The 14997-nt window shown below is 36.6% G+C and overlaps 1 protein-coding gene across 3 annotated transcripts in view; it reads left to right on the top strand.

Moving 5' to 3' along the window:
- The window catches only part of LOC108751475 (carbonic anhydrase-related protein 10), a 167191-nt gene that overhangs the window by 57582 nt on the left and 94612 nt on the right, over nucleotides 1-14997 (top strand). The window lies entirely within an intron of this gene.

Genomic DNA, 14997 nt, shown 5'->3' with positions numbered 1-14997 from the left:
TAAATATTATAGTAATTTATAAAATATGTAGATTTGAGTTTCATAAATATTACATAAAATCTATATTATTGATAAGCTATAATTAAAAGAAGAAAGGATATCGAAATTATGAACTAGACTATTCCGATAAACTTGAAATTATCTTTGTGTTTTTATGAATCTAAATAGACGAAAAATTTGGCTCTTAACCCTTTTGTTATTCATTCTTGGAAATTATTTTTCTCTTTATATTTAATGATATTGAATTAAATTGAGCAATATACTGACTTTGCTAGAAAATAGATCAAAGATACGAGCGACTAAAAAGAGAAAGAGAAAGAGAGGAAGGAACAAGAAAAAGGAGAGAGAAAAGGAGAAAATTAATTTATAGAACTCTGAATGTCAATAATAAGAGTTGACAGGAACAGAACTATACGTATTGTTAGCAAAGATACTTCGACAAATTCTTTATAATTCTTAGAAATCTATTTTCTTTCTCACAAAACCTCTTGCAGTTGCGATTCAAAAATCGGCAATTTCGATATGTGATTTTTAACAATTTATTTTGTAAAATTTTGCATCAATAAGGATCAATGATAGCGTTCTCATAATACGGAAAATTTACTCAACGGTAGGCAACCTCCGCGGTTGAGAACAGAGAAAGCGAGAGAGAGAAAGAGAGGGTGATAGGAATGGGAGTAGGAAAAGGGATAAATGTCGTACACGAGAGAGCGGAGAGACAGAGAAGGGAGAGACAGGAGAGGTAGCGCGCGTGTGGCTAAAGTGGATTACATATTGCTGTCCCAGCCTGCAACATGTTGTACACTTGGCCGTACCGGCCTTCCAGGTAAATCGAATCATCGCTAACCTGAACGAAGTTACTGCCCCTCCAACTCTCTCGCTCTCTCTCGTCTGCACCAATCTCCGTTCCTAAGTGCGTAGGTACGCACCATCAGCCATGTCCGGGAGAAAGTAAACGTTGGCCTCTCTTTTTTTTCCGCGTTGAATTCATGAGTGAGTTAACGAATTAAAAATTGCAAGAACACGTTAACTCTTTCGACATCGTAGTTTGTTTTTTTAATAACTTTACCACGTACCTACGCATTATGTGAGAAATGTAAAACGGCGTGTCACGACTTCGGATAGTTGTAACAATTTTTACTCGACTTCGCCGGAAGATAAACATCTCTAACGAAAGCAATGAAAAATGTCAAGTGTGGCAGTTTCGAAGAAGCTGAGTCGATAATGTCAGATGATCCAATATTGGAACTTTGTAACGAATTGAGTATATACGTTGTCGTCTTCTTGTAGGCTCGCCCGAGATCCAGGTCAGATCTATCTAACAAAAGGGATTCTTTTGGATAATCAAGATTGTGTAGATCATTATTGTTAATTATAATTTTAATGACTTTATTACATGTAACTTATTTACAAATTGGATTAACGGTGAATATTAAACATTACAGAAACAATATAAAAATACATAATGCCAAAAAGTGGCGAGGCGATAACAATATAGTTGTTACAAGGTTTAACCATAAAGAACTGTGAATGCGTAATATGGGTAATATAGTGGTTTGTTTGTTTATATTAAAAAATGGAAATTTTTTAAGCTTAAAAATAATTGATTGTTGGACACGATCTTTGAAATTGCCGTAAAACGAGACGGAATTTTATGATACATACATTGTCAACCGTTTTGTTTTTGGATGATTGGAAATTTACAGAACGCTAGCTTGTCGCGATGTCAGCAAAGTTCACGGATCAGACTGAATGTCTTACTCGGTTGCATCCCGAGACAGAGGATGAAGGTGCCATTTGCGACGTAGCTCGTAAATTCTAAGCAGCTTAGAAACAGCGCACGCAACTCAAACCCCCCAGCGCTACGAACCCTCATTCTCACGGGTTTAACCCGTTGCACTTGCATTCGATGTTTCCTTGCGTGATGAGCATTCCGGAAGTTCAGAGCACTGATGAACGCCTCTGTGTTGCAGAGCTCTCGAATGGCACGCACGTGTTTTCGCAAAAATCAAGTGCCGGTTAAATGCTCGCAGTATTTGATTGAAGTGGTATAAAAAATATATTCTACTAATCTTTTGAATTATACTATCGCGTACTATTAAAATATTTGTTTATGAAAGTATATAAAAGTATTCTTAGTTATGAGAAATGCGGAATACGTTATATGTCTGAGATGAAGTTGCAATGGAAATTATGGTAATCTCTTTTTATTGAGAAACGATTAAATTGTAATGTTGATCGTTAGCATTGTTATTTATCTTTTTTTCGATGCAATTGCACTTTATGTACGGGCTTGCCTGCGTCGTTTGTGGAGAATGTTGTGAAATCATCGTGCTTCGTCTCACGGATTCATTATGCTGGCGTAATTAGGACCGGCGCCGGGAAAGCACTTGTGCCGCGAAGGATGAGAGGTGGAACGCGATATTAGTTCATTTACGTGTCCTAATGCCGCCGCGGGGGCATGTGTTTACGAGGGCGTATTTACGAGTGAGGAACCTGCACCTCTCGTTTTCTCCAACGTAAATTCCATGTTAGTGACGTAGCCGTGCGCTCTGCCTATCGCAACAAAAGGATTGTAAAGCGTCGCCAGAACGTGTTTTGTGTCTGCAGCACATGCATGTATGCTTTTGCGGTACAATCGTGATAAATGCCATAAACTACCATCGGGAAACTGAGAAGATAAAATGAGTTGACTTGAATTTTAGCTTTGAATGCCATTTAGCAATGAAATGAGTACGCGTAAAATAAAAATGTATATCAAACATAATATTAACGTAGTATAGTAAATTAAACATATACACTGAGAGAAAAGTTTTTGATATTTGTAATTATGATTATTAGTATATTGTTAGTAAATAAATAATAATTATATTTATAATTCTATTATATATATAATTCTATTATATATGTATTTATATATATATATAATGCAGTTGGTATCGTGTGAAAGTGACTATAAATATAATCATTGTTATTATAGAAATAGTTGTAATTATTATAATTGAACTATAACTTATAATCATTTTTAGGACAACCATATGATGTTTTATTAAAAAATGACTATAAAGTATATATTAAATTGTGATAATTGCAGCTATTCTTATGATATTTTTCAGTGTCAACTATACATACATTTTGATAGAATTATATATTTAATAATTATTATTAATATTATAACATGTAGAAAAAATGATTTTACTAAAGTATCTAAAATATTAGCTCGACAATACAAATCAGAAAATAATTTTGTTAAACTATTTAAATAATGTCCATTATGTAAGACGGTAAAACTGATTGCTAGAATGTAAAAATGTTTTACAGTATTATTCATCATACTTTAGTTTCCTATATAATTATTTTGATAGTTTAATAAAATTATTTTTAGATCTATATCTAGCTGAAATTTTAGAATCTTTCATAAAACTGTTCTTTTCGTGCAGTGGTAACTGCATGATATGGTACCAAGTAATTACAGTCACAAATACTAAAGAACTTTCTTTCATTGTAGTAGATACAGTATAGTTAATTTCTGCGGTTTCCGCAGTAAATATCGTAATAGGTACGTGATAGATATACAAGATAAATTCGCGTTTGCCTGCAATTTTGCTAAAATTGTCTTCTATCGCGTACATATCAGAATGAAATATATCTCATTTATAATATTAATTTTATAAAAATTGCATAAGGCGCGTGAGGACATACACGTCATACGCGCCGTAGGGAAAATGGCGGAACCGAAAAAAAAACCATTGCAATTTTCCGTTTATCTGCGACACATTTCGTTTATCTACGAAATCTTTTTGGCGAGAGAGCTTCAGTTGCGGGAGTTTAAGGGAGCCATCGAGTTGAACTCCGATGAGAATTTTACTTGTCACTCCGATTGCCCGTTAATCCCATTGGTCGGTCCTCGAGAGGGACACCGACGAGGGTGACGAGACTGTTTGATTCGGCCCTGTGTGCCTTGCCATCCCCGAGGCTGTGCTCGATTCCGTAGGAAAGGAGGATTGGGAGCCATCGGAGAGGAAGAAGAGGAACGAAGATAGCCGAGGAACCCCCTCGAGTAAACAAAGGAGGAAATGGGGTAAATAAAAAGCAACCGCCAAGGAAGAATGGGAGTCGGTCTGGGCGTCGGTCGTTGTGTGTGCATGTATTTACACAACACATATGTGCACGTTTCGTGTTGAAGAACGCGTTGGTTTACAGGCCGTGTCTTGAAAACATAGACATCTGCCCTCTTGAGAAGTCCGACCGAAGGTCTACGATACAGTAAATATTGTTCTTATATAACATCTCAATGCAAAAATAGAAAACCATTTTATTTAAAATAAATTAATAATGTACCTAATAGCTCCAAAAATCAATTCAAAAAACAAATTCATTTATCAAGTACATCTTTATTGCTTACAAATTGTATTTAATCGCTTTATAATATATAACTTACATAATGTAACAGTCACTCGTATAGACAATTTTTTTTTTGTTACTTTAATTTTTTATTTAATTGTATTGATGTTTACAATGATCTTGAAAAATAGAGAGAATTGAAATTTTCTATTTCGAGTTACACCCTGTAGATTCACGTGCGCAAGAAAGGGTCGATGCCACGTGTGAGTTAGCCTCAGAGATAGGAGAGCGAAAAGGAGATTCAGCAGGACGCAAAGAAACCAAATGAGGATTAAGGAAGAGAAAGACAGAGAGAGAGAGAGAGAGAGAGAGAGAGAGAGAGAGGGGGTGATGAGAAAAATGGGCATGGAGAGAGAAAAAAGAAATCGCGAGAGAGAACTTGCGGAAAAGTAATCCGGACCGGCGAGAGCTTTATAGTTTTGTTTATTCCCTCGCATACAATTACGCTGATGACGCGGAGTAAAACGCTACTCGCGTGGAACCTTTATCCCGAGAGCGCCTCTTTTTCCTACTCGTTGTTTTCACCCTCCTTTCCCTCCCGCTGGGAAATGGAAGCGACGATGGTGGCCGTCGCTAAAACACTCGTAGTGCGGCACCTCGGAGGATGATGGCGGGAACTCCGAAACGAGCCGAAACTCCGCCAGCGTCGCCGGTGGCGCGACGCGCCGCATCGCGAGAAGGCTATAAATTCAGGGATGAACGGTGGAACGAATCGCGCGCGGACCAAAGGTTTTAAGGATTAAGGAGACCACCACCCGCGTGTGTTTACGGCCGCACTTACTCGACGTCGGCGTCGGCGCGCCGCGCCGCGCCGGTTCGATCCCTTGCACCAAGTAGTAAGAGTTTATGCTTGGGCGGACGTCCCGAGGCGGGAGCAATCGGCGATCGAAGCGAAACGCCTAATCGATGAACAAGGAGAAATTTCTTGATTTCGATTTGCATCGTGTAAAATGTACAAAATGAATGCAAAATAATTCTCGAGTTAACGGTTGCTTGTTGAAAAAATATATTTAGTCAGTTCGTATTGTTAATAAGTATGTATTAAACTTAGCTTTAAATTATTTCTTGAATTGTACAAATATTGTATAAATATATTTTGCGTTAAATGGTTTTTTTTTTCGCACGTTAGTACGACGGGAAAAATTTCAAATAATCGTAAATTAAATTTAATTTCTTCCATTAAAGTGTTTATTTTTAAAAACAAGGGAAAGGTGGAGAAGCGTGGCCATTAGTGGCGCCGTTCGCGTGAATTATGCACCGTCTACGTGGATTACGCGTAAAGAAGTAGTTTACACGATCTACACGTAGACACCGAGCTATTCACACGCAGACACTCGACGGCATTTCGAATCGTTGAGAATTCGCGTGCGGGTGTACGATTTATTGCCGCTGTCGCCGTAAGTGCACGGTGATATCAAGCTTAACGAATCGCATCCGTTCTACTCGAACCACACGTTAAGTGAATATCGAAGGAACTGGATGCACGCGTCTCATTCACCACGGTTTTCTTATCGATTCTTCATCAGTGTACTTTATTTTCGATAGAAATTGTATTATATGGAGGATGATGATTTGATTATTTGAGATTTTATACCTATTGATATTTCTGACGTTAGTCAGTGTCGCATTTGCATTAATTCTATTACATATCAAGCCAAACCATTCTGTATACGTTTAATTTATGTGACCTGTATAGTTTTTCTTTACTTTATAATTACTTCTGTTTCTTCATATTTAAATATATTTTTAAGGAGATTTCAAGTTGGTTTATCTATAATGCACTCTGTATTACTGCACTCTGATCTAAATAATGAATTTATTAGAGTATGGAAATTTCTTTCTTCACGCTCAAAAGTTTTCACATAATATGAAATCATAAAGTCTCTTTTTATTAACTGTATAACTTTTTATTTAAACAAATTTTTCTTCTTTTTTCTCATTTTAAAAAATAAGTAGATATATACTTTTCATTTTTTAAGCATTTATAAGATACAAAAAGGATTAATTGAAAAGAAAATATAACTATTCATATAAATATTTTTATATATTAAGAAGCTGTATATAAAAATCTTAGTGTAAGTAAACACAACAAGGATTAATAAGAATAGTATACGTATAAGATAGGAATTTGTAATAAGATTAAAGATATGAACGTCAATCATTTATTGGTAAAATACGGAATACAAAGTATAAGTGTCCGTCTGTCAGATTATCGGACAGACTCGTTAAGTCTTATGACATTTACATTAACCGACGTGACGACGGAAAGAAGACAACCATAAAAGAAAGGGAATATTATTCATAGATCGATGGCGCTGTTATATAGCGACTTGCGTCAAGCAAACTCGAAATGGACTGTAGTTTAGCAAAATCAAACAAGAACGGTGACGAGAGTGAGGACGGGCGGGAAAGAGCGAGAGATGTGATGATGCTGAGGAGGCGGGAAGGAAGGCAGAGGGTCGGTTGGCTGTATGCGGGCTGAATTGTAAACCAGACTGAACTTTTCGCCTTCTTCTTCCTGGTCGTTGCCCGGAGGATGAGATGGCGCGGAGGTGATGGTGAGTGGGCTCGAGAGTGTGGTGGTAGGAGATGAAGTTCGTTCCTTCTTTAAATTACATTTGGCCACTCGTTTGGACACCCCGGCTCTCTCACCTTCCTTTCCTCTATCCTACTCTCCTCCATATAACCCATTTCGTCCCTCCTCCTCCTCCCCCTCCCCCACCCTTCGCTCAAGCACGAGCGAACGCGCCGCAAGTAGCCCGTCCTGCGCGTCTGCGTCCCTTCGACATTTCGCGAAGAGCGTAGATAGCCGGGAATTCGTTTACGACCCGCTTGTTACCCCCATATATTTCGCGATTAATCAAAAGTTCGTCCAAGAGAAGTGTGCGGCTGTGATATACGTTGAAAAATTGGTATTGGAGAGGAAATATTTCTGTGCGCGAAAAGAACGATTATGCTGCAAGATTTCAAATTTTGCTGGACACAGATATGAAAATAATTCTGTTGGATCATAAAAATATAATTTTATTGGGGACTCAAACTAGAATATTAAAAAGGTTGCTAGAATATCAAAATATTTTGCAGCATTTCTCGTCGCTTCTTAGTTTCCAAACATAATTTATGTGTTTTTATGGCAGCAAAATTATTTTCAAATCTATATCCAGCAAAGCTTTAGATCTTTCAGCAAAATCGTTTTTTTCCGGATGTTCTCGTTTTCCTTTTTAATATAAAGCATAACTTTGTATGCTTTAAATCGAGTGCTTTTCATTTAATGACACGAGTCGACACAAACATCGTTCTATCTTTCTTGACATTCTAGTGAGTAACAAAAAGAAAACGACACTTGTACCGATTTGTATTACCAAATGGAAAGCATTCATTATACTTTTACAATTAATGAAGTAGATAGAGCATTATTTCTAATTATCTAAAAAATAACAAATTGTAAACTACTTTGCGAAAGCCAGAACGTGCGCGTCGGGAAAAAAATGCGTATTAATCTTAATTCTTCGTAAAAAGGACTTTATAAAATATCGCGAGGAAATTGAAGTGTATCGCATTTTATGAAGATTTTTATAGTTTGAAAAAGCTTGTTAGACTGAAGTTGACCCTTTTGTGGTAAACTTCATTATAAAAGAAATTTACACGCAGGTCGTTTAAATACGCGAAGGAAAGTATACTGTCGGTCATTAACTGTCTGCTGAGCGTTACGTCGACGCTCGTACTTCTTTTCATCTTTTAATCCGGAGGCTGCCGTATATATGTATATATATATGTATATATATATACGCAAAGGCCATCCGGCTCTTTAAAGTCATCCGTGTCGACGGCGCCTGGACAAGCGGCCCTTTTCGGCGCAAAGTTCATTTACACTTTTGTGCTGCTTCAATTTGAATTTATCCGTTTATACGGGGGTGGCTCTCTATGCAAAAAGGGTCCTTAGCTGTGTGCGCCCGCCGTTATAAAGACGTATGGATGAATATGCATGTATTCAGATCACGAGTGTGGTAGTATGGTAACGCGCGGACGCGCGCGCTGTGCTGTAATAGAAGAATAAGTATTAGAAAATTAGCCGGAGCCGGATGATCTCTCTCGTTCCGCTTCCACGTCACGTCGTTCAAGGTGCCCGGTAATTTCGCGCGCCGTGTATACGAATAGAATTACGCGGAATTATCACGTTTCGGGATCACTGGCACGCCGACTGTATCGATTAATCCGGTAATGAATACCGGAATCCTTTCGATACGAGATTCGTTCCTATTTTCGAAAAAAGCATTTACGTCAATGCATGCGTATTAAGATTAGGCTATTGGAATTTTTTGACATCAATATTAACAGATTTACGCAGGTTAAATTTATCCGTTTGACAGGAAGAGTTTCTTAGATCGGTATTCATAGTCCGTTCTTACCTTAAAATTGTTTTAACTCTTCAGTAGAAGATTATATTCTATAGAATATGTATCTTTTTGTCATGTCTTTACTACACTGGATATTGTGAAAAATATCGCATGAAAATGATTATTCCAACACATTTTTTTAATTGAAACGTCAAACATTAAGGAATAAAACATTAACAAGTTTATAATATATTTTACTAATTTTTGAGTCGCTTTGGCATAAACAGAATTTCATTTTTAAATTTCTCCGAAATAAAGAAGATCGGTTTTTGCTCCTTAAAATATCTTATTAAAAAACTATTTGATAATGTAATAGAGATGGAAAGTAATCCTAAATTTTTCCATACTTTTGGAAAGCGTAGAATAGTAAAAAAGATTTAGATTGGGCGGAGGAAGTAAAATACTATGATTGCAGCCGAAAGATTAATAAAAAGTATAGTACGTATAGTAAAAGAAACTCGGGTATGCCACATGGAGAGCAGTGGCACCGAAGGGTTAAGTACTGCCTTAGATACTTTAGATGCTCGTTTGTATCCCATCATGTAACTGCCATTAGTATCTCGAAAATATTTCGTGCGCTATGCACCTGATCGTGGAATAACTTGGCCGTGATACGGTCTACAGTTGGTTAGTTATAGACTTATTTGATATGCCCCGTGATAAAAGAAAGAGGCACAGGCGATAGTATCTGCACCGTTATTTGCCCAGTCTTATCTTGCGAAACGGCGCGCCGGCATTTGTGGACTGTAATTTCGTATGGCTCCGCGGCGATCAATTTTAATGTTTAATCAGTATCTGGCTCACGTGCCTTTCATTTATATCACGAAATATTTACTTAAATTATCCGAACCGCGATGCTTTAACACACCCTCGCGTGCGTTAGTTCGGCCCCGTGGATAACCCCCGGTGCACCAACCCCGCCAGGCCGCACTTTCGATCCGTGATTCAATTTTGTTTCACTTTGTTCACTACACACACGTTACGTGTCTCCGTTCGCGCCTGACCCGAAATTAATTTAGCGCAAACACTTCCCCCTGATTCGGCAATATCGCCTATCCTATCGCCCATCGTGGGGGCGCTTGGAAAATTGGCTTACTTCGTAGTATCGCTTACCTCGTTCGCGGTAAAAATCGAACGAGAAACCTATTCGTGGGATCGATTCATCGACAGGGAGGAGTCACGTTTATTTGAGAATGCTCACGTTAAAGCGTGCATGAGAAAAAAAAATTCATAATTTGAGTTTTGTATCTTAAGGAATTAAAATGAAGTACTGATTATTCCTGTAAATTTTTCTCCGATCACAGATCAATTTCCGCGTCGCGTGTTTCTTGCGGAATCTCCGGCAGCGGCACGTGACATAAATTATTGAAAGTTTCACGGGAAGTTATTCTATCGGCCTTTTTAGAACGAAACGAGGTCCGATACACCTGTCAGGATATACGCGTATTTGTTTTTCCGGTGGGAAAAGGGAACGAGAAAGCGGCGTAATGGTAAGGAGAACGCGACGGAATAGGCGGTACTATCGATTCCACGTGTAATAAGAGTAACAATTTGCCGAATGTAGGACTGTGTGAGTGCGCTCGCACCTGCCGGTACGGATATACTCTTACTCTACCGTGAGACGGACGAGAATTGGCGTAAGCGTTACCCCGAGGCAACGTTCCCTTTAATTCGCTCGCAATTTCCATGTAGTCGTATACGCATCCGGTGCATGCGAGACCGCCCTTGGGCACGTTCTTGCAGTCGCCAGGTTTCCATTGCATATATAATTGCATAATTTGTCCTTGGACAACTGCAAACTAATCTCTTTCTCTCTCCTTTTTTGCTTTCTCTCTCTCTCTCTCTCTCTCTCTCTCTCTCTCTCTCTCTCTCTCTCTCTCTCTCTCTATTTCTGTTCAGAGAGTTTTCGCGTAACGTTTTATTCGGGAATGCTGTCCACAGCACTCGCAATATTTATCTTTTAACTGTTATTTCAGTGTTTATTTCTTGGACTGAAAGTATATAATGCGCAAATTGGATTGTTATGGATTGTGCGAAATATTATCGCGTTGCTTGTCGATTATAACATCTTCAACGTTTATATTAAAAAAAAAACTAATACTAAAATTAAAATATGCTTCTTGTATTTTAGTTTAATCTAAAACTATAATATAATACCTATTTTATGGTGTAACATAATTATTAAAAAATTTGTACATATAAATCGTGATGACCTTTGATACATTTTGTGAATAACAAGATAATTATAAAATAGGCAGAATATCAAGAGTGATATTTGAATGATTTTTATTATATGTATTTAAGTAATTTATGATTTATTTTTTGTACATTTTTATTTATTTTCTAAAATTCAAATTTATTTTGTAATTATAAGAGAAATTCTAACGGATTTTCTGCGCAAAAATATACACATTCAATTTAAGCGGTTGGTTAAATTTATTCTTAGAATATTTGCTATGCGCGTTGGTCTTTCCGCAGTTAGCATGAAAAGATAATCAGGGAAATGTTTCGCATCTGCGTTATTATACAACATAATGTTACGTTTATAGTGCAACTAAAGCAAGATACGAAAACGAGAAAAGCATAAAGAATAAGGCAACAAAAAAGGAAAGAAGTACAAGAAAAAGCGAAATAAGTGAGATTCACTTGTAGCATCTCGCTGCCACTTAATGTAAGCAGTACAGTCAGAAACAGGTCAAGCATTGACATGTGCATTAGAAGCCTTCGGACTTTAGAAGTCCTCGATGATATTCGATGGTCTTCGTGCATTCTCGAATACGTTGTAGATTGCACACTATTATAAGAAATATCAAAGCAGCAATATTAACCCAATTCTTTGAGTTAAACGCAAATAGATAAAGAAAACTATATATTTGGTCAAGGTTGATATCTAATAATATTTTTATATACCTAATAAAATTTTACAATTTTAACTTTGAGCGCCGATTATTTATTGATTTTAAAACACAGTTATAAATTGAAGTTGGAATACGTAATATCCCAAATTAAATTACGCAACAAGCAATTTAACCCTTTGAGGACTAGATCTTTCTAACATATGAAAGAACATCTTGCTTTCAAAATATGTTCGTGGTCGCTGAATTTAATTTGAATTTAATTTTGGTTTTAGAATTAAAAAATTTAAATTTTAAGCAAATAATCTGATTATTGTGAAACTCGGTTTTATGAGATTTTTAATATTTTTGAGTTTGAATGTAGTCTGAAAAAATTAAATTCCAAAAGGATAATAACCTCCATGAAGGAGGATTTATTGTCACAGAATTCATAATCAGAATTTGTGAAAGTCAATTTGGAAATTAGTACTGTTTATATAGCATTGATGAATTCCATATATCAATTTAATCGAGGCCTACGATGATATTAATCCTTGCACATTTTGTTATTTTTAATCAAAATTCAATACATTTTCTGAAATTAAATTGTATAACTTCATTGTTTTAAGAAATGATTAAAAATAGCTCAAATTGAGTAAATTTGGCATTATATAAATTGAATAGTGTAACATCGAAAGTCTCTCACTTTTTTTTATATTATTAAGAGAATTCTCAGGTATGACTGAATCGCGAAACGAAAAAAAGTTTTATGGTTGCCAATGTTGTTAATACGAAAGTCTTCCCAACGATATGTGAGTTTTGCATTATCGTAGGCGATATTTCTTTGCGCTATGTTAGATGTAAGTATATAGAATGCCGTTCATATTCGTTCGTACGAAGGGATGTGAGATCCAAGTCTGATAAATATTATCGGATAATCGAAATGACGCCAGCAGGAAGTATCTCGTAAATGTATCTTCGTATATGCAAGCCAATGTGTTAATGGTAACTTCGATGGACTTCGATCTGATGAAATTATCGATTTGTCATCTTCATTTTGTCATAAAATAATATATGTGTCAGATATCTGTGTGCTAGATATTTACACTACTGCACAAAATTGAATAGAAAAAGTTTGCTCCTATAGAAGAATCAACTGCATGTTCTCATCATAATTCTCATCGTAAAACTATGGTTGCAAACTGTGGAGCTCTCTGTAAACATGTATTTTTTTCGTATGCATCGAGTGTCGCGTCAGAACAGTCTGAATATAAAACGTGCGATGAATGATGGAATGTTCTCTGCTGAGAAAACAAGTCTTCCGCAAATGAAATATTCAAATTAGGCGTATTGGGCGACGTTGTCCTAAAATATCCACCGGAGAAAATGTTACGGTCGAAACTTGAACGGGGTTACGAGACTAATAAACCTTTTTATTGTGTTCATCTGTTTTATTTCAAAGTCGAGTTAAGTCTGGAAATCGAGTTGAAACTGTTTTGATAAAAAAAATATTATTTATTGAGGAAGAGATATGGAACAACTAAATGTATCATTCGTCAAAATATCAGATTAATTTGTTATCAAAGTCAGTAACTATTGTTTACAATACTGTCACCTAGTTTTGCGATTATCCGATCTAATTATCTGATGATGCTTAATATTAAAAATACTGAACGGTTATTATTAACCATTTCTATTTTTTATTAATATTAATTATATTTCTTGCGTAAAAAATGAGAATACACATTTTTTTTACTTGTATCAATAACTATGAAGTACACTATTATTTTTGTCATTTTTTGCATAATATAAAAATTTATAATAATATAAAAATATTTACATAATTTAGAGATAAAGGATAATTTTATATATTTTCTACTATAAATTGTGTAATTTTTGCATATGTTATTTATGTATTTTTGCATACTTTTTTATAGTTTAGAGTAGTTCACTGTCACTATATTGCAGTAAGCAGTATAGCTTCCCTACTCTGTACCATCCCATAGATTTCGCAATTGTAGGTATAGTCTCATGGAATCCCAATACATTGCTAATTTTCAATATATAGTTACTTTCAATATATAGTTGCTTACACTTCGATTTAGTTGCATTAAAAAATTCTCTAATCTCTTATCCGGAATTCTGAACAAAAATATTTGGAAAATCCGGGAATTCTTGGAATTTTTTTAATTATACGTATCTTACAGTATATACATATATTTTTATAAAATTTTAATAAACATCCTGTTTTTGCGGAATCACGTAAATATCGTGTTCGATTTGTGTCCGCGGTTTGTTTTTGGTTCGATCCTAACGTCGGGATCCAAGATTTGTCGCGTGCAATATTCGAGCTGATAATATCATCCGTCGAGCATGACAGTGACAGGCGTCACTATCGATTATGCACGATGCGCGTAAGCCGCTTCACGATTGTCGATTCGCTACCGCGTATTCCATTTGTACTCGCGCTTGACAGCCGAAGTTCACACGTACTCTCACCTCACGTACGTAAGGAACCTGATTTCACGTGACGACAGCGCATCAATTCTCGCCGGTCATAACACGCGAGCGCGATGGCAGATTTCGATACTTGTAAAATGGTTTTCTTCACGCTACAGGGGTCCAGGGACTTTCCTACGACATTTTCAGATATAAGTCATTTATCTCGAGCGGGAGCTCCGAGAGTTCGGAATAGAAATTCACCGAGATCGATATATCGCGTTAATTTATATTTTCATCTCGTTCAGTTTCCTTCATGATATTTCTTTGTAAATCCCAGAATTGTTGCACAAAATTGCCAAACATCCTGCAGATTGTGCGGAGATTGATATTTAATCGCGCAGTTACGAGAACGTGCGATCCTATTAAGGTGTGTACTGTACAGTCGCGGTCAATAATTCCTATTTGGTTAGCCGCGTTTCAGGCAAATATAGCTAACTTCAAGTATCACGCAATCGTATAGATATTATAGCTCGTAAATTCGAGCAATGCGATTGTACTCGACAATCACGACGTATGTATAAATATTTACTATTAGATACGACGCGTTTGCCTGAAACGCAGCTAACGTCAAGCGAAAAGGCACTATTGACCGCGAGTGTACAATCAGCGAGCATGTATGCTGTGTTGCACGTCGTACACACGGATAAACATGTGGCGCGTCAGATATTATAGACATGAGTCGGTTAGTCCGTAACGGCCGATGGATCATGAACGCTGAAACGGAGTACACGCCTATAAATATATCGCTCGTGGAACCGAGAAGAGAAACGCCGATGAGAAACACGGAGATTGACAATAGAAAGGGAGAGAGGGAGAGGGAGAAATTAAAAGAGAGACAGAGAGAGAGAGAGAGAGAGAGA

Source organism: Trachymyrmex septentrionalis, unplaced genomic scaffold, assembly GCF_001594115.1.
Source record: "Trachymyrmex septentrionalis isolate Tsep2-gDNA-1 unplaced genomic scaffold, Tsep1.0 scaffold44, whole genome shotgun sequence".
In the NCBI taxonomy this organism is placed as follows: domain Eukaryota; kingdom Metazoa; phylum Arthropoda; class Insecta; order Hymenoptera; family Formicidae; genus Trachymyrmex; species Trachymyrmex septentrionalis.
This window is presented reverse-complemented; position numbering and strand designations above follow the sequence as displayed.